The sequence below is a fragment of the Emydura macquarii genome, unplaced genomic scaffold (genome assembly GCF_026122565.2).
Source record: "Emydura macquarii macquarii isolate MOO-44397 ecotype Brisbane River unplaced genomic scaffold, CSIRO-AGI_Emac_v2 contig_1451, whole genome shotgun sequence".
NCBI classification, from domain to species: Eukaryota; Metazoa; Chordata; order Testudines; family Chelidae; genus Emydura; species Emydura macquarii.
The window spans coordinates 5790680-5810400 of NW_027131588.1; the positions used below are offsets into that span (position 1 = coordinate 5790680).

Genomic DNA, 19721 nt, shown 5'->3' on the forward strand with positions numbered 1-19721 from the left:
AACTATACATTCCCATCTGAGTACATTCCATTCCTACTTCTAGAGATGTAGAGCCAACAGCACCAAAGGAAAGCACAAATGATGGCTAATGAAGAGAAATTACATTGATAATAGCCACCCATAGAAGAAACTGCATAGTTGCCACCCATTATTTTAATGGAGACAAATTAGGTATAATAATGTAACGCTGCTTAGTATCAGCTGCAACAACCAAAAAAAAAAAAAATAGAAATAACATGCAATTGCCATCCATTACTCTAATAGCATAACGACTAAAGGAAAGAGAAAAGCATGATTAAGAGCCAATGCTCTCCAAGAGAGAAGCGTTTTGGCCAGGAAGATTGACTCACATTATCTCTTACTTTGTCCCACCAGTTATGATTACCTACGGTCAACGGAAGGAATACAAACAGATGGCTAACCATGAAATAGCATTTCCAATTGCTTCTTGTTTGGTTGCTTTGGTTTGGTTGCTTGTCTTTTTTAAGCCTTCCTCATTCCTCTCTTTCATACATTACAAGCTCTAGTTTCTATTGGGTATGTAGCATTCCTGCTCCATCCTAATATATGTCCTCTTAAAAAGAGAGACGACCCAGTTAAAAAAGACTATCATTTTCCTCTATCCAGTGAGTAACCATATCCCTGCTCTGGAAATTTAAATGTTGGTTCAAACAACCTATACAAAGTATAATATTGTCAATTAAATTTGAACCTCTAGAATTTTAGAGCAATATTTACTGAACTCTATTTAAATGTCTATAGAATCCTATTGGTTTAATCGCTATGATTTTTTCTAAAAAGGGAGGCAAATAGATTTCTTAGCAATGATTGTACAAAGGGAGGACCCATTCTGTGCATTCCTTGTGTACCCCACACCCCCAATTCCTTTTGGGTTGAAAAGAATTGCCCATAGACTCTGTTGTCTAAAAGTGACAGTGCAGTGTTTAATAGTGCTTTTTGGTGACACTGAAGAAAATAGCACAAATCCATACACAATTATCCAGAATGATGAGTTCCTTATTCAGAAAAAATTAGGAGGATTATTATATTTCACAGAAAAATATATTCTTAGGACACAGTTCTCTTTACAAAATGCGGAATTGGAATTTGACTACATATTTTCCTATCTCCCTATGTTCACTCTACTTCTATTGATGTCTAATGGGGATCTGGGTAAGAAAGCAGAGCCAAATGTAAGAGTCAAATTCCATCAGGCAGTTCTGATGATATACTGCTATTAAATCATTTTAACTTTATATTTATTTTCCAGTTAAAATGCATTTTATATTATATATACTACACACACATATACATAAGGAAAGCAGCCAGTTATTAAAGCATAACATTAAAATCAAGAGTAGTGCCTAAGTCTCAGATCCTCTGGCCCTAATTTACCAAACAAACATAACTAATTGATATCTAGCCACAAAATACAATCAAATTATCAATTTACTTAGGTACTTAGAAAATAATACCGATTAGAGATTATTTTCAATTCACACGGATTGCCAAGAAATACTATTGTTACCATTTCATAGATTTTTTAAATGCTAAATTAGAAAACTCACAGGATAACATAAGTCTAATTACTGATGTCCTGATGTACAATTATTTCTGCAAAATGAGATTGAGAGATCTTGTGTTCTGGTTGGAAGACACTTAATTTCTGATTAGATGACTGGAAGAAACTGTTACGTTCTGTATGGTAGTCTGGAAGAAACTGTCAGAGTGTTGATATTTTCCAGGGGTTGTGGCTCCAGGACACAAAGTAATTCTATTTGGTGCTGTGATAAAACATGTGGGTCATGTGTTCTCCTTCAGGGACACAGGAGGTTTACTTGCGATTTTATAGCTCACCTTAAAAATAAGGCAGTATTAGACTACACAGAGTCTGATTTCAGTGGGTGTCAAGGATCACAGTACCTCTGAAAAATCAGGCTCACTAACTTCATTTCTCCTAAAGGAAGAATTAGAATGCAGAGGCATAAAGCAGCAATCCTCAACATGTGAGTCATGACCCTTGAGAAGAAGTTATCAGTTTCTGCTCCACCACCCTGCCTCTAGTCTTTCACTGGTGTGATTTGCTCCCTCCCTTCCAAATGTTCCACAAGTGTCAGCAGTGCTTCATAAGCCGTGGCATCAGGTCCTGCGAGGACTCCTTTGAAGTGCCATTGGCCCTCACAATACCATTGAAAGAATATGAAAACTGGCATGAAGAACTCCAAACAGCATCTGAGTGGCTGAATGTAAATTTGTACTATGAAAAAGGATGGAAACCACTGACATAAAGGTGCCCTGGCTGTAGGATTTAGACTAGGCAACCGAAAAGACAGTCCTCCAGAGACTTAGAAGGGCCTTGAGGAAATACTGACCAATCAAGAATCAGTAGGCCATTAAAAAGGCTCACCTGGGTTTGCTTAGAGGTGGAGCTGGGTGAGATTGGAATAGAGCGCTAATGCAGAACTGGGTCAGGCGCTTGCCTTTAGTGTTGCAATTGAGCATTTTTGTTTGAAGGTATACAGTGTTGTAGTGGCCATGTTGGTCCCAGTATATAAGAAAGATAAGGTAGGTGAGGTAATATCTTTTACTGGATCAACTTCTGTGGGTGAGAGGGACAAGCTTTTGAGTTACACAGAGTATAAATATCTTCAGCTCTAAAGTGAGACTCCTGTAACCACACAAGGAAATCCTACAGCAGCCTAAAAACAATTCTTCATGCTTTGATAAAACTCCCGAGTGACCCACAAATGCCTGCGAAGAAAGAAAGCTAGGCTTGAGGATTTTAAAGGAACCCAAGACAGTTAGGGGACATATTTTCACAAACACCCAGCAGCTCCCATTGAGAACAGTGAAGAATCCTTCCCTCCCACCCCATTATTGTGAACAATGGGAACCAGTGGGTGCTGACTGCTTTTGAAAATCAGATGCTATGTGCTCAAATATCAGCGAAATTCAATGGAAATTGAGTGTCTTTAAGCTTCTTTGAGCATCCCAGCCTTCCAAACCAGACTGCACCCCTTCCTCCTAAATCCTGTGAATGCCAGAGTTCCCTAAAATGACTCTTCATAAACCAGGTTAGAGCTAATCAACATTTTGTGGTTGCTGATATGCATGTAAAATCAAGATTGCTTGAGTCAGGAAATTCAGAGTGAATTCACAGTCTAGTGAGGGATATGAAACTAGCACAATGACTAGATTGAAGAATGGGGGCTAGTCTCATTACTAAAATACCTGGATTTTGATGGCTTATTCTACAAACTCTTGGCTCTTTTTTTAACCATTTACAGACATATATTCTGGGCCAGATATTCAGCTGGTATAAACTGGGCTAGTTCCATTGATTTCAATGGAGCTATGCTGATTTATATCACCTAAGGATCTGGTTGTCTTTGCTTTATTTGTTTTAATATGTTATTCTGGTGAAACTGATTGACTTCAGTAGAGTTACTTTCTGGTTTACACTGGTGAGAGAACTAAATCAAATACTAAATCTCTTCACAGACTGGAGAGAAATCCAGGAGAGAAAAAATTTAGTGAAATTTCTAATGGCTTAGCCAGCTGGTGACTCTCCTTTTTCTTTTGTTTACTTAGTAGACCTTTCTGAGGACTATGGGGACCTGGTTTAGGCTCAGCTGTTGTGGTGAGAGTATAGCAGCAAGTACTGTAAACACAGCTACTGGATCGGAGAATCTGCTAACAGGCGAAGGTCAATTGTACTGAATCACTTGGCCTCTGTTTGACAGACACCATAGTATCCTGGTAAGTATTTATTTGGTTCATTTACATATATTCTTTCAAAAGATATGTTTGTATATATTTATTAATATTCAGACCTAATTGGTGAGGAAATCCTCAGAGATCCTGCTGTTTCCCCATCTCCTTGCTTGCACCTACAGGTTTGCATGGTATTAATCATCCCTCTGGCTAGGAGAATGGAAGTCTGGCAACACTGCCCCTGAGTAAAGCTGACGAGAGGGTTCTTCTCAAGCTACTAGGCTCTACGAGGGGGGGTGATAGAAGGCAACTTAATGCCATGCAGATTATGGCAAAGAATTCAGGCTTCAGTTGCTTCAGGGGAGTTAATGTTGATGGGAAGCCCTGTGGAGCTAGACATTTCTCTGACTCTGCTAGGTGGAACTTAGCACTGGAACTTTTTCTGAGTAAGTGTCCCATCTGAATAAAATTCTCAAGGCATCTCTTCCCCCTCCCCCCATCTCAGGACTCACAGAGCCATTTCTTATTGTTACTGTTATTTTATGTGCCTAGGTCACATGCCCCCATGGGTTGCCTCCTTGAAATCACAAGTTTGCTAGCTGCCTTTGCCTCAGCTTTCCTCAACTAGGGCCCTTGGTGCTGTTCCTGAGGTGGGGATGGAGGTGTGTGCACAGGCGCCTCAGACTCTTTGGAGCATGTCCAAAAAAGGACTGAGAAGGCAGCCTGAGAGCATCATACTTTGATCTTAGCTCTATTCTGGATTGTCATTGGAGCTAGGAGCTCTCTGAGGCATGGAGGATCAACAGCACCACATGCCCCTCCATCCCAGTCTGCACTTTATAGTGCTGCTGTACTGAAGGGACTGGAATCTTCTAACTCCTCACCCCATAAGGCCACCTACCCCCTGCTGCTCTCTCCTTTATGCTGTGGGACAGAAGGAAATAAAAAGGCATCTACCACAAAAGGGTTTTGTTTGCTGACAGAAAGGAAAGGAGATTTAATAGGTGGGGCATAGCCCCATGAATCCTTCATTTCCAGTCTTTGTCTAAGTACCAGGGACATCTCAGATTCATAACTTAAAATCAACTACACTCATCTTTTGACAAAGAAAAAGAAATGGCTCCTGAATGGAGGCTCCTTGCTCCAAATTTTCAAACACAGATGATCAAGGTGAACCTGCAAAATGACATGCTAGCATGTGCAAACAGTTATGTGAGCATGCAAATACGTGTTTGCATACAGAATTAGATGTTTGTACATGCCTTCTTGTATTTTGCAGGCACCTGTTAGGAACATGTTGGGTTGTTTTTTTTTAATTTTGACCCTCTGTTTCTATCTGCGCTGACATTATCCTTGTGAGTCAGAAGCCTCTGAAAAATGGGAGTTAGTTACAGTGGAAATATTGATGCAACGTTAGCTAGCATGGCAAAGTCTACATTACGATAACACTGGGAGGGATGAGATTTCGATAAGAGAAGTCTGTTTCTAAGCTGGGATGTTGGAGAAATCTTTCCGAAATATAATTAATTTGTAAATTCCTGATTTGTGCAAGTTAGATCTGTCCAATTATCAGACACAGACTATTGCTCATGCATGCTTTGCTTTCATGACAATATTTATACAGAAAACAATTATATTATCAACCTACACATCCACCCTCCAATCAGATTGCTACTGCTGTGCCAAGCAAAGACAAATGGAAACCACATTCCTAGCAGAAGGAAGGGGTTTAAGTGAATTATGCTTTGACATTAATAGAATAACATGTCTGCCTTGTAACAAACAACAAGTTTGGGAGGGATTCTGTGGCTGTAGGATGGTGTAGATTGGATGCTAATATCATCAGGATTTAGTATGATATCCCAATTTGCAGATACGTAGTCTTGAAGTGGACTGATAGAGTTCAACTGGGAGAGAACTGAGCTTTATCTAGCACTTTTAATAAAAAGTAATAACACAAACAAAGAAACCAAAAAACAAAACCAAAACCATAGTTTTTTTGTGTGTGTAAAATGCCTTGAAAGTCATAAGGCCTGATGCTGCTCCCATTGAAGTTCATGGCAAAACTCCCATTCACTTCAACTGGGCAGAAGTGAGCTCATAAAGACATCTGCCCTTTATCTATTTACTACTCTAGTTCCCACTCCCCCTGATTCCTCAAGCTTACTTCCTCCGCTTCTCTCCAGGTATAAGACAGCAAAGGACTATTTCATTATTACTTGGTATATCAGGTGTCTATATCTGGGAGGATCAGAAGAAAAAAAATTGCTCTTCTGAAGATAAGAAAAACCCTTAGTCAGAATGGTGCGCGTGTCTAGATAGGAAAATAGGGCATTTTAAAAAATGTGTTAGCAAACACATTTTAACTAACCTATTTTAAAAACACTTTTGTAGATAGGATTTAACTCTGTTCTTTAGTAACCGTTCAAAATTCCCAGACTAGTCAAAGGGAGAAAATAACTTCAAACATGAAGTCAGAGGCCTTATCTTGACTAGGATTTAAGGCACCATGATGTAGATCATGTTAGCTAACTTGATCTGATTACATCTCCTAAAACTCCACTGAATACAAGGCAAGTTTACTCTGGAGGAAGTTATGTCTACATTAGTGTTTAAAAACATGTTTGCTAAAATGTGACCTATTTTCCTAGGCTAGACAGGGTGTATGTGTGAATGTGTCTGTGTGTAAGCTCCCCTAAGCTTTAACTTCAACTAGCTAAAGAACAACTTGCCTTGTCTTCAGGAGAGTTTTAGAAGTAGTAGTCAGATCAAGCTAGCTAACATGATCTAATATCATGCCTTAAATTTCAGTCAAGACAAGGCCTTTGACTTCACTTCTCCCTTTGACTACTCTGGTAGTTTTATCTGAACAAATGCTGAAGAACTGTATATACACAGATAGGGCTCTGTGAATTTTTGCAACTCCACAGCTATGTTATTTGTCACAAAATGGATCTTTTCTGCAGAATGTTGTGACTCATATAAGGTTTAATTAAAAAATATTTATATTTCTATAGCTTACTGTTGCTAAGAAAACTTTGCCAAACATGAACTGAGTGTAAATTAAACAAATTGAGTATTGCCTTCTTGAGTTTGCAGACAACTTGAAATGATAGCTCTGAGATGCATGAAAAGCCCCATTCAGATAAACAGACTGTTCATTCTGAAACCTAATGATGCTTATGAAAAGTTAACTGTGCTAACTTTTCTTCACTGCTGATGATTTAAGCAGAATTGTACCACTGTTTTGTTTATCCAACAGCCCCAAACTGTCTCTCACTCCTTTTTGAGTGTCAAAAGTGCGTTATCCCCTACTCAGATGCCAAAATCTCCAGAAAACCCCTGAAAACTTTGCAGTGAGCTTGTATCTTCCTAATCCAAAACTCTGTGGCACACTGAAAAATGAAAACTTAAGGGTTAAGTAAATTAAATTTAATTTGTAATCTGCTGCACCAGCATGCCACAGAAACCAAGGGGTCTCGCTCAAGAATATAGGTACTGCTTGCCACAGAGAATATGGGCCTTGTAAATGGGCATATACTCTATGTATCTATACACACACTGTATACACACTCACAAAGAGAGATGGAGAGCATGTCTTTGATTTATTTGGCTGCTCGTCACTGTAAAAATGCATATTAACTACAAAGAAAGGCACAGAAAAATCTAAATCGTTCACAAGAACCCCAAACTATAGTGCTCAAGTTCATCGTTATTCATTGAGGTGGATCTGATAGCTGGATGGAGAAATATTTTTCTTTTCTTTTCTGCTTGAGGAACACACTTTGGCTCAAAGCATGGAGACAGCATGAAAGGCAACATTATTCCTCAAGAAAGTGAAATACAGAAGCTGTGAAAGCCTCTAGGTTCACATCAACTGGTTTATAGTTTTTGCATTAATATTCTAAGATGGGACAATGACACACACAATAGCCATACAGTTAAAAATAAAGTTGGGCTGTGTAGTCTATTTGGGTGGAGAACTGATGTTTTATGTTGTTTTCATTTTTGAACCTGTGTATGTGAAGAATTCTTTTTAAAAAAAATTATTATTCAAGTGCATGTTGAAATGGAATCTTGCTATTCTTACATCATTTTTCATTGGATTGTTGCAACCCATAAAGAAATCCAATTAAATTTTCCTTGCAGGCAGGCAGATTCATTCAGCGGACCTTTATAAAGCTGGCTTTTTGTATTGTATGGCATGTCTATGAATTGAGAAGCATAGAGGGCCTGTCCCATTCGTTGTCCTGTGTGACATGATGTAGAGAGAGTCCGCCAGCAGTGTTTCAAAGAGCTGTATTATCAGATAACATAAAAGCTTTGCCGTCATTTCTGCTGCTGTGGTTTAGAATATGTATGCGCCAGTGCATCTGCTGAACAATTCTGAACACCATGTGTAACATATTGCCCTCTGGATCTCTGAGTTTTCACTGTCATAATTTTGGGGACATCTGATTCACGGTTTTATGCTATGTTGAAGGTAAATAAATAATGTTCACAGAGGTTTTTATTTAGGTTAATATACTATACTCACAGACTACATGAATGGACACATTCTTTTCCTACCTTAGAAAGCAGAATCCAAAATGTTGTGGAATTAGATTATAATGAATTTATCTCTATATTGCCAATGTCTATTTGCATTGTTTGTTACATTGTTTGTTACTGATTTAAACAGCATAAGGGAATCTAGATTATTGTTAACATGTGGGACCTGCTCCTCCTCCCACTGATAGCAATGGCTAAACTTTCTGTATAATTGGGATCAGAGACACAATGTTTGCTTTTTCCATATCCGTATCATGTAAACACACATACATAAAGTGAGCTACATTAAAAATTGGAGATTTCTCCATCTATGGCAGTAAAATATTTGCCTTCTAAGTTTAGGGGATTTCCAAATACTGTTATAAAGATGTCTCAACTCTTTTGGTGTTCTCTGTGGTTATAAGTGCCAAGAAAGAAGGGAATGCAGCAAATAATGTTCTATAGACTCACTGTAAGTTCCACCTTGATGATTGTGATGATTGGGCTATGTTAGAGAATCATAGCACATGATTCAAATGGGTAAGAAAGAGAACTGACATCTCAAAAGCAAATGCTGTCTCCCTCTCCTACCACCTCCCTCTCTTCCCCGTCCTGCAGCTGGAAAATGGGCTGTAGGAACCAAATAATGGCATCATAGACTATGGAGATGTTAAAGGCCTAGTTAGGCAATCTAGTAATGCATCTCTCAGTAAGTGCAGTATTGATTCCATTTTATATTTATTAATGTTTTGTCTAGTCTAGTTTTAAATGTGCCAAGTGACCACTTCCCTTGAGAGATTATTCCAAAGTCTAATATTGTGGTGATGGGCACATTATAGCCCTGATCCAGCAAAAGACTTTAAGCACATGAATAGCACCATACATATGCTTAAGTACTTCGTGAGATCAGGGCCTATAAGAGCATGGAGAGATAGATCTCATAGCCTGGAATCTTCTCTTGATATTCAATCTAACTTTTTCTTTTAATCATTTAATGTCATTACTTCTAGTTGTACTTCCTTTTTAACTAAACTAAGTAAGTAATTGAAATTTTCATTGATTTGATGGGAGCCATGCACGCACATTAAAGGACAAATTTTAGCCTTAATAAAGAAATAAGCTATTGTTTCACCAAGCAGACATCAGAAACGTCAGCCTATAAACTTCCTTTCACTTGGGAGTTGGGAAATAGCTTTGTTTGTAATGATGATTTGTCCCAGGAGTCTTCTAGAGGGATGGAATGCAGGGATGGTAGTTGGATTGTTTTTTTACTAACTCAGTAGAAAAGAATATTTAAACAAGAAATTCAGAGAGTGACTCCAGACCTGTTTTCACACAATTATTGAGACCATCCTAGCAAGACTTGTGGTTAAACACAAGTGTTGTTCTGACAATTCTAGCATAATTAGGGAGGATATGATCTGTTTTTCCTGGTTGGCTAGATGTAGACTACCTGTAGCATGGTGTTATAACATTCAAATCCCTGTCCATGCTGTTCAGAGATACCAGCTTTAAACTGTTTGTAGAAGGTTTCACTGCCGTGTGGATTGGTCCTAAATTTTCATTTTTCTATCCCCCTGGGAAGGGATTGTCTGTAAGGGGCTGTGCCATGCATTGGTTTGAAGACTCTTTTTGGAGTATAATATCTATAAATGATTTGGATGTAATTTAGCAAATGATGAGGAACAGTGCTAGCAGATTGAGAGCTTTTGGGATCAATGACAGGGCCAATAAATGGATAATGTAGCTTAATGTAGATTAATGTAACATAATATGTCAGGTGGCAACAAACAAAAAAGGGACTATTTGGCACGCATTAAACGGAAAAGACTCAGGCAGCGAGATACCTAAGAAAAACATTTCAGGTTTGGGTAGAAAATAGCTTTGGTCTTAGCCACTATCCCATTGGAAAAAGGGAAATGACAGACACTGGGATCCCATCCATGAACAGAAGGATACAGTATACATCAAATAAATTGTCACTGTAGATGGTTCTGGTCAGATTAATCCAGAGTACTGTGCTTTGTTTAGGTCACTTTTTCATATTCAGAGGAACATTTCCCTGGAAAGAATATAGCCAAGGATGAACATGACTGATTACAGGATTTAATAATGCTTGAGATGGAATGTTTCCTCAGTGGACAAAGAGTCGATATTAAATAAAGTCCCCGTGCCTTTCTCTGACCTTTATCAGGTATGGTGGGATGGTATGGTGGGATAAAGAGAATAGTAAAACACATACAAGAGAAGCAGTGTTTAGTGGACTGTACGCAGGACTGGAATCCTGGCATTCCTGAGTTCTTGTTCCAACTTCCACTGGCTCATTTTTTGACCTTGGGCCAGTTTTCAAACTTGGGTTCAAACAAAGGTGACGTACCCAAATCCATGTAAATAACATGGGCTGAATTTTCAGATATGCTGTTTTTTTTGGCCTATCAGACCCTTCTGTCTCAGCCAACAGCTCAGTTTCACATGTGTCAGTAGTATTTCAGGCTGGAGAGGGCACTTGGCTTCTTTTCTCTCACTGACTACTCTCAGGAGATCACTGGGCTGGATGGATCTTACCATACTGGCTTGGACATCTGGTCCAGCATCATTCCTCATTGACTTTCCTGCTGCTTTATATGTCAGTGAGGAAGGATCCAATTCAATCTTCAGTGGTGAGCATGGCACCTCATGGCTGCTGCTGAGGTAAGTTTCCCGGCACTTCAGGATCTTACTGCCCCTCAGTGATGATGGACCCGGGAGCCTGAACCCTGTGCAGTAGATAAGATGTAGGTCAAGAATTGGTCCTCTAACAGCTGCCTCCCTAGGTAGAGCAAAGGGAACAGCATTTGGGAGAATACATATGGAACAAAGACTACTGTGCCTTCTAATATATGGAAACCATTTACTTCAGACCAATTTGTATAACCCAGTAAAATGGTACCAAGTCACTGCAATAGAGTATTGAACTTTAACTTAACCTGCCTACAGTGTAGTACAGTAAAAGAACTAATTTGGGGCAGATACGTTGTTGTTTTTTCTTCTCCAGAGTGCTACAATAATCATTGAAAAGGTGTGAAGTTAGACTCAGTAACCCCCAGGAAAGTGCTATGAAATCCACTTGGGAGTCAATCCCAGACTCAAACTCTTATCTCAAGATGGCAGAGATTATGTAGATTGTGATGCTGTTAGTTCCAAGTAGAGAGGGCAAGCCGTGTGTCATTCAACAATCACACTTAGTAGCAGGACAAGAGCTATTAGCTTTCCCGTGCTCATCTTAGCTCTTCTGGCACAAAGGTATATTTGCAGTGACACATGGCCCGTATTCAAGGAGATGTGGCGAAGCAAAACAAGTGGAAGGTTTGACCTTAACTCCCCTTTTGCCAGGTCCGGATTTCAACATCCAAGCAGGTTCCCCAAACGGAAAACTCTCCAGGCTGTACCTGTACCTAGATCCACAGACAGCATGGCCAAATGGTGGCCGTGTAGGGATAGGGAAACTTCAAACTGGGTTAAAACAGGGGAGGGTGAGACTGGTAAAAAATAAATCAAAAGGGGAATCTTAGGGGGGGGGGAAAATTACATTGGGTCAAATATCTGATGTGTTTAATTGCTGGTTCCTGCCCCGGATTCTGCTTGATTTCTGATGCCAATCAGTTCTATAGGGAGCTTTGATTAAGAGCACATCTATATCTAGGGCATGTAAATATTCCATTCCGTTGCTAAAAACTGGGCTGAGGTTCAGTTGTAACTGTAGCTTGACAAACATACATGAGTGAAATGAACAGAATAAATATCTAGCTGAATGTATGCCTTTTTGACTCCAGAGAAAGATTTAGAGATAACATATAGCAGTTGGAATCCAGACAGTTAAGAGATACACAGGGTTCCAAAAGAAGAAAGAAAGGAAATGGCTGGGTTGGGAGGATTTTCTCTGAAATGTATTCTACATACTCAAAAAGAAAGATGGGTGTAATTTGGACCCCAAATGCAGGCCAAAGCAACAACTTCTAATAGAGGAAACATGATTTAGTGGTTGGTGTATAAACTAAACAAATTTACTGTAGTCTATAAATAAGTCCCATGACAAGATCCAAACATTTTTTTTAAAGCTGGATAACAAATACTGTATGTTAAGGAGGGAAATTGAGATGGTTTTTAAGCTGATGTCCTTAGAAATATATATATATATATATGTCATCTTTTTTTTTATAGCTGTTGGCATATAAAATAAGTCATTATTCTAAATAGAAAAATATTGATGATGTCATAGGAGCCATTGAAGGAACATCAAGCCTATCTGATGAACTGGGAAATCAATAGATATTTTCCAAACGAGATGGCATGTCTTTTAATTGGTTGTGTGAACATGATATACTGCAGACTGCAAATGTTTAAAGTTAATTTTCATTTGGCTGGGGGTTTTATATGTGTTTCCATTATTTCTTTATGTATCAGGGTGTTGTTGTTTTTCCTTGCATATAAATATCATGTGGGTACAGATAATACCTTTGCATTTTAGGTACTCAAATACTACAATATTAGGAGCCATATAAGTATTTACAAAGACAGGGAGATACAGTATATTTCACCCCAAGCTCTCTCTAAATGCATTAAGTAGGCTTCACAACACATGTCTGAGTCAGACAGGTATCACAATTTCACCCATTTTATGGATGGGTAAGGGACTGGTCTAATGTCACTGAGTAAGAAAGTGGCAGAAACCAGACTGGAACCCAGAAGTTCTGATTCCTATACCCTTATTGTAATCACTAGAGCACATCAATGCCACATATAGTTGAAGCATCACACAGATATACAATCCACGTATTATAAAATACTACTCCCTCTCAAGACGTAAGAACAAAATCCTTATTACAATATATTGATCTGTGCAGGCTGACTGGGATGGAGAGAACCGGAGGGGGCCTTCATACACAGAATACTTTTATTGTCTGGTTTTAAGTTTAAATAGGTTTTAAAAGGAGAGATGCTGGTAAATATTAGTTTATTCTGAAAACTATTGGCATTATTTCGTGGTCTTGATCTTCCATCAACTTTCCAACCCTCTGAATGGATTTCATGGCAGGGAATGGCACAGAACTGACACCTGCTGTGGGGCATGAAGGAGGAGGCCTACATATGCATGAAATATTGGCATTTTCATCCTTAGTTATACTTATTTTTTTTAAATGTATGAATAAAAGATGCCGACTTAAACAGAAGATTTCAGTTATCTACAGAACAGGCACAGGGCAGCTTTCCCATTGCCTTGACCAATGTGCTCCAGTGTTGGCTTGGATGGGTGGGAGGGGAGTTCAGACTCAATGTATGATCCATCTTTGGCCTCTTTGCTGAGGCTGTTATGAGAGGTGGCTATTAGTGCTAGTTATGATAGTGGTTTTGTGGAGAAGGCCTCTACCTCTGTCCACTGGGAACTGGACTGAGACCACTAAACTCATTTTACATAGACCAGCTAGAACAGCTTTACATTTTTTTTTTTGCCATAAACCTCTAACAGTTTGCCCCCAAAACTGTTCACAGACCCAGATTGTGAGCCCCTTACACAATGCCCCGAGTGGGACTATATATATTTGAGGAAATGCTCACCAATGCTAGTAAGAGATTCACAGCCTGGCTCTAAGAGACACCATGTAAGTCACTGAATTATAACCAAGCACTTTCTCCTTATCTAGAAATACTGCAGAACCAGCAAGGAAAAGAAACACAGGTCTCCTCTCTACAACCATCTTTCCATTCAGTACAATAGATCAGGGATCATACCATTTTATTTTCATTGTGACAATTGCAAATGCTTTCTGAACATTTATGTGTTAATTTTAAAATGTGCTCTTTAAATCTATGGGTTAGCATCACACAGACTTTTGTATGGTTGGATTGCCTAGGGTCAAGTACTGTGCATGACAAAACATGGGGTGAAATCCTGCTTCCATTGAAGTCACTGGCAAAACTCCCATTGAGTTCAATAGAGTCAGGATTTAGCCCATGGTATTCAAATTCCCAGAACCAACAAAATCCACTCAGAGGATCAGGTGGATTGGGGTAGATGCATGAAAAGAAGGAGGAAGCCCTCTTTTTCCATCCTTCAGGAATTTCAGCAACGGACATTTCCTAACCTGAGCTTTTTGTTCCCTTAGTCATTGTCTTGGCTTACCACTGCATTACAGACTCTTGATGTTTTATTTTACCAATGCTGTGTGTCCATTAAGCATGAGCTCCATGTCTTTAACTTTCTTGTCTGCCTCCTGTAATCCTAAACCTGTTTGCCAGTCTCGTACCAGGTAGCTGGAATTACTTTTAGTATTTTATTAATATGTAGCTAACATATCCAGGTATGTATAGGATGCCCTTTGTTACAGAATCTAATAAAACTAATATTTCCTAGTTTTCTATGGAAAATATTGTTTGTAAAACACATTTCCACCTGTTAAGGATGTGAGACCAAAAGCAAGATATAACGTGTCATCTCCCAACTAGTCAAAGTTTGGGAAGGACATGGTGCAACTGTCAGCAATCGCAGATTTTTTTCCAGTTCTGCATCTCTATTTTGCCTGCAGCTAAGAGTGTCAAAACAAGCCAGTAGCCACAATAGGAGCCAAGTTATTAAAAGTGGCCTCTAAAAGTGGCCTTTTGCACACACAAAAATGTGCATGTACACATTTGTGTGCACAAAAGTTGCATGTATGGCTGTTAATTGCACATTTTACTGTATAAATCAGGCCACTATAAAACTAAGGAAATTCCATGCGCAAATGCCTATTAGAATGAACAGATGTGGTCCTTGCACTTGCACAATTCACATGTGTTAGTTTCTACACTGTGTTTGAAAAGTTGTCTTCACATTTGAGAAGTAAGAAAAGAAAAAGGCCTGGATCCTGTAAGCAGCAAGCCATCGGACACAGAGTTCAGCTGCTTCTGCACCAACACATGTAGTTACTAACAGATAAATGTAACGTTCATTACCTTCAGCAATTTGGATGGCTCTTATTTCTTTGTGAACTGTAAATGTAAAGTTTTTTTTAAACAATCTTAACTATAATCCCCTGAAAGAGTAATAGCTGAATTCCTTTCTTGTTTATTTTTAATACACCTTGGCTGCATTGCATTAGGGATGTTGCTCTCTGCTTGTTGAACAAAGATTTAATATAATTTTTTTGAATCTTTAACACCATTCCTATAGAAGGAAACCTGTTCTCTGTATTGTTTTGGAAAACTCAACAGAAGCTCTAATCATCAAGTGGTTCTGAGTAAAATTACTGAGTTGTATCACTAGAGAACATATGGGGGCGGTGGGGGGTGGGGGTCAGCATTTTCTTGTAATAAATATTTACAGTGATGAACAAAAGTTTCTTGTTCATAAAATAATAGTGAAGGGTGATCCTCCAAAAATATTCAGTTTGGTTGAAAATCCGAAAATTAGACATCTTATCTAGACTTATTCAAGCCTGTTTTCTCTGGCAATCTCATGAGCTCAGCAATTTCCCATGTGATTTCCTAGAGAGATGACGGATAGGCTCACAGGTAGGCCCTAGACGGGGACTCAGGAGATTTTAATTCAATTCACGGTTCTGCCACAGACTTCATGGGTGACCTGGGCAGGTCATTTAATCTTTGCACCTCAATTTCCTACCCTTAAAATGGGAATAATATGACCATCTTGTGTATTTAGGTTGTGAACTTGTCTTTAACTATGTGCTTCCCCAATGCCTAATACTACAGTGCTACGCAGAGCTAGTTGAAAAATGGGTTTATTTTCCATGAAAAATGTCTATTTCTTCAGTGGAAATTCAAATATAATAAAATATGAGTGGAAAACCAAAATATTTTGATTTGGCGAAGGGCTGCAGTGCATCATGGGAGGTATAGGCTGAGTCTGGTCCATAGAGGAGAATGGGGACATGAGGCAACTAAACAACAACTATGCTGCACTATGGCAGCATATCCAAATCAAAATATTTTCTGATCAAATATTTTGATTTTGGGGCATTGTTGGGTTTTTTTTTTTATGAAAAATTGAATTTTTCTGTGGCAAGCAGACTCTTTTTGTGAAAAATTTCACTTAGTTGAAAACCTGATTTTTTCCTCTGAAAAGCATTTTTGACAGAATTTTTTTGATCTATCCTAGAGCTATGATCTGTGTTGAGATCTATAGGCACTCCTGTATTAATAATAACAATAATTAATAAAGAGAAGGAAACACTATGACAACATTTCTCTGAAGATGTCATAGGACTTTGAACAAAGTATATAGAGGCCTGGGCTGCAGACTCAGCAGCAAGTTATACAGACCTCTGAGGTGGGTTGATCACGAGTGAGTTGTGTGTTTTGGAGGCATTTAAAAAAGTTCTTTGAGTGATGAATCCTAAAATAATGTTACAAACGAATGAAATGACGTTATTAGGCAATGGCATACCTGGCACTTCTAATCAAGCCTGATTTCTTATGAGGGGAGGAGCCAGCCAACATGGTTGGGAAATGCTGCACTCCAGAGCACGTCTGACACCCCTCAAGAAACAGCAGATGATCTGAATTCCCAGTCTCCAAGCACAGAGAAGGAAATGTTGGTTAGATTCGCAGACTAGCTAGCTTTAAAAGGACTGTGCAACTATGATATTGGCCTTCAGTGGAGCCATGTCGAAATAGCTTAAACAGGGCAAACTGCAAAGAATGGGGTAGGCAAAGCCCTCAATACTGGTGGTTTTTCTTCCATAAGATATACCAAGCCAGCAACAAAAAGGTTCTGATGACCTTGCTGGTCATTCAGTAGACAAAATACAGTTCCCTTAAAACGATCCAGCCCTTTGGCTAGCACCCAGATAGCCAAGTCAAATATGATGGGGATTACTGAAAATCTTTATCCATCATATGTAAAAAATTTCTACCAATCCCAAAGGATCAGACACATTACCAAACAGGTGAATGAATAGTTCAAATCTTACCCAAATACACGTTTAAAGCCAATGCTTATTAACTAAACTAACATTTATTTTAAAAAAAGGAAAGAGAGTAATGGTTTAAAAAGTCAGTATACATACACAGATGAAAATAAAGCTCTTAGGTCAGTTTCAAAGTAGAAATGATAACTGAATTGCAAAGTTCTCAAGTTGCAAAGTCTCTGAAATTATCCAAAGAGCTTGGAGGACATCAATCCTTGTTTAAAGTTTCTTTGTTAGAAATCCAGTCCAGAGAAATGAAGAATAAATAGTCCATGTGCAGAGTTTGTTCAAATTCTCCCATAAAAATTAGCAGGGTGATTCCAGGCTGGTGCTGAGATCTCAATCTTGTGATCCAAACTTTCCCTGACAAGCTTGGACAGATTTGAGATAAAAAGGAGCAGTCCACTAGAGTATTTTATAGATTCATGCAAGCTGACTGATATTTTCTTGATAGCAGGTGTCTCCTTGAACCATTAATAGATGATTACTTGGGACTCAAGTATCATCTCCTATGTCCTGTGGACACCGGTAACTAGTTACATTAGCACACGGTAATTGGCCATTTACAACCATTTACAGGTATTTACTCCTTACCTTCAAAGAGAAATACAAACAATAGTATTGTTACATTCAAAGTTCCATCTAAATGTTCATATGTTCCTTTTGAACTCTTAATCAATAGAACAGGGATAGACAGGAAAGCAGTTTATCTACATTGCTAACCTCTAACAAGAAATACGTAAACAACATCAAACAATTACCAACAATATCAAAGCTCTAGTCTACTTATAAGGAATGACTACCATCATATTTTCCTATAATATATCTTGAAAGGTCAGAGTTGGGCCATGCAACTTGCATAGTTGCTTGGTTTTTTCGGGCCTAGCATCACAGCAACATACTATTCAGAGGATGTGACAAAGCTGGCTTGACGAGAAGTTTCAGTTAATCAGAATATGTCTCTTTCCTGGTATTTCTGTATTTCAACTATAGTGCTCGTCAAAACCAGGAAGTGCAGAAATGTGAGCAAATTTAAATTTTTTTAAAAACTTTAATAAAGTTATGAGCAAGAGTGTGAAACCCTTACTCATTACTCACTTTACTCACCTGCTCACATGAATACTTCAAGTTTATTTTGAATTTGGGGTAAAGTTTTCAGTTGGTTCTTAGTTTACCTGGAACATTGAATATTATAAAATAGTCCATTTCCTTATGAGAGAAACGGTTTGATCAGCCCTAGTCCAGATCAACTTGCTCAGAATATAATTTATGAAAGAATTAAGAATCTATTTAAGAACTGGGACCAGATTGCTGTTTCAATTACATTGTTATAACAGAGATCAGAATCAGATCTATATCAAAGTTCAGAAAATCTCCCTTCTTTTTCTGCACTTGAGACATTGCATTTTTCCTAGTGACATTACAACCATTTGTTGCAGATAAATTATCTGACAAGTTTTGTGTTGTGAACTGTTCTGGAACTACACCTGACTGGGGAGAAGTGTTCATTATCTATAAATATTTGTCAAACAGTTTACTGTGATTTGTTTGCAAGCTGTTCATGTAAGCCTGTGTAAGGGCCAGTGCTATTTATCCTGCTCCAGGAGCAGAGCAGGAACCAGACTGCCATTCTGAGACAGTCTTGTCCCTGCTTCCCCTTGATCTAGGAGGAAGTAACATGTGCCAGCCCTTTTGCTGATACAGCTTTGTTCTCCCTCTGAGCCAGCTCAGTTGTACTGACCTGCACATTGGGTGGGCAGAGCCACATTTCCACCTGATCCATGCCCCTGCCTGCTGCTTCTCAGGTGGTGGCTGACTACCCCCTGAGCAGGCTCTGGAGGTGTGGGTAGCCCATGCAGAGGAGTAAGAAAGCTCCTTAACCCCCTTACTCCTCTGTGTGTGGAAGCTGGGCTCACGATTGAGCCATTACATCATTCACTGTGTGAGATTGGTCACCTATAACATGGTATTGTTTCTTCTCTCTAACTGGACAACAGAAACCTTTCCAACAAGAGAGCAGCATGCAGCAAATAATGACTATGACCCTTTGTGTACAAGCTGTGAATGGTGATTCTTGCTGAAAGTGGTGAAACTTTTGGGATCTGCAAAATTTTTAATCAATAAACCAGAAATCCAAATACTCGGCAACAGCAAGTCATGTGACGCCATGAATAATAGTAGGATGGACTTACCACATCCATTTACAAAATTTGTGGTTCACCATTTGACCAGCCCTAGCCCAGGTCAATTTTTGCAACCACTGTAGGCATTCCCAGTTGCGGCAGTGGCCTGGAAAGGGTTAAGAGGGCCTTTGGAAAGGCAACCAATAGGAAGGCACTGCATGGCATCCAATCAGGGCCCAGGAGGCTGGTATTTAAAGAGCAATAGAGCAGCGCTAAGATAGAGCCTCCCAGGAGCTCGAAGGGGAAAGATTGGCAATACCCTGGACAGAGCAGTGGCTGGCTGCTGGGAATCAGCAGAGCCAAAGGCCCTGAAGCAAGGGTGGAGAAAGTACTGGGCCTCTGGGGAAGCAGC

The 19721-nt window shown here is 39.1% G+C and overlaps 1 long non-coding RNA gene across 1 annotated transcript; it reads left to right on the forward strand.

The window, feature by feature from the left end:
• Positions 1-2433: 2433 nt before the first annotated feature.
• Positions 2434-10414, forward strand: LOC137156531 (uncharacterized). The gene is made up of 3 exons (XR_010920784.1): positions 2434-2565; positions 3592-3759; positions 10276-10414. It is a non-coding gene; the product is annotated as an uncharacterized lncRNA (long non-coding RNA).
• The last annotated feature ends 9307 nt before the right edge of the window (positions 10415-19721 follow it).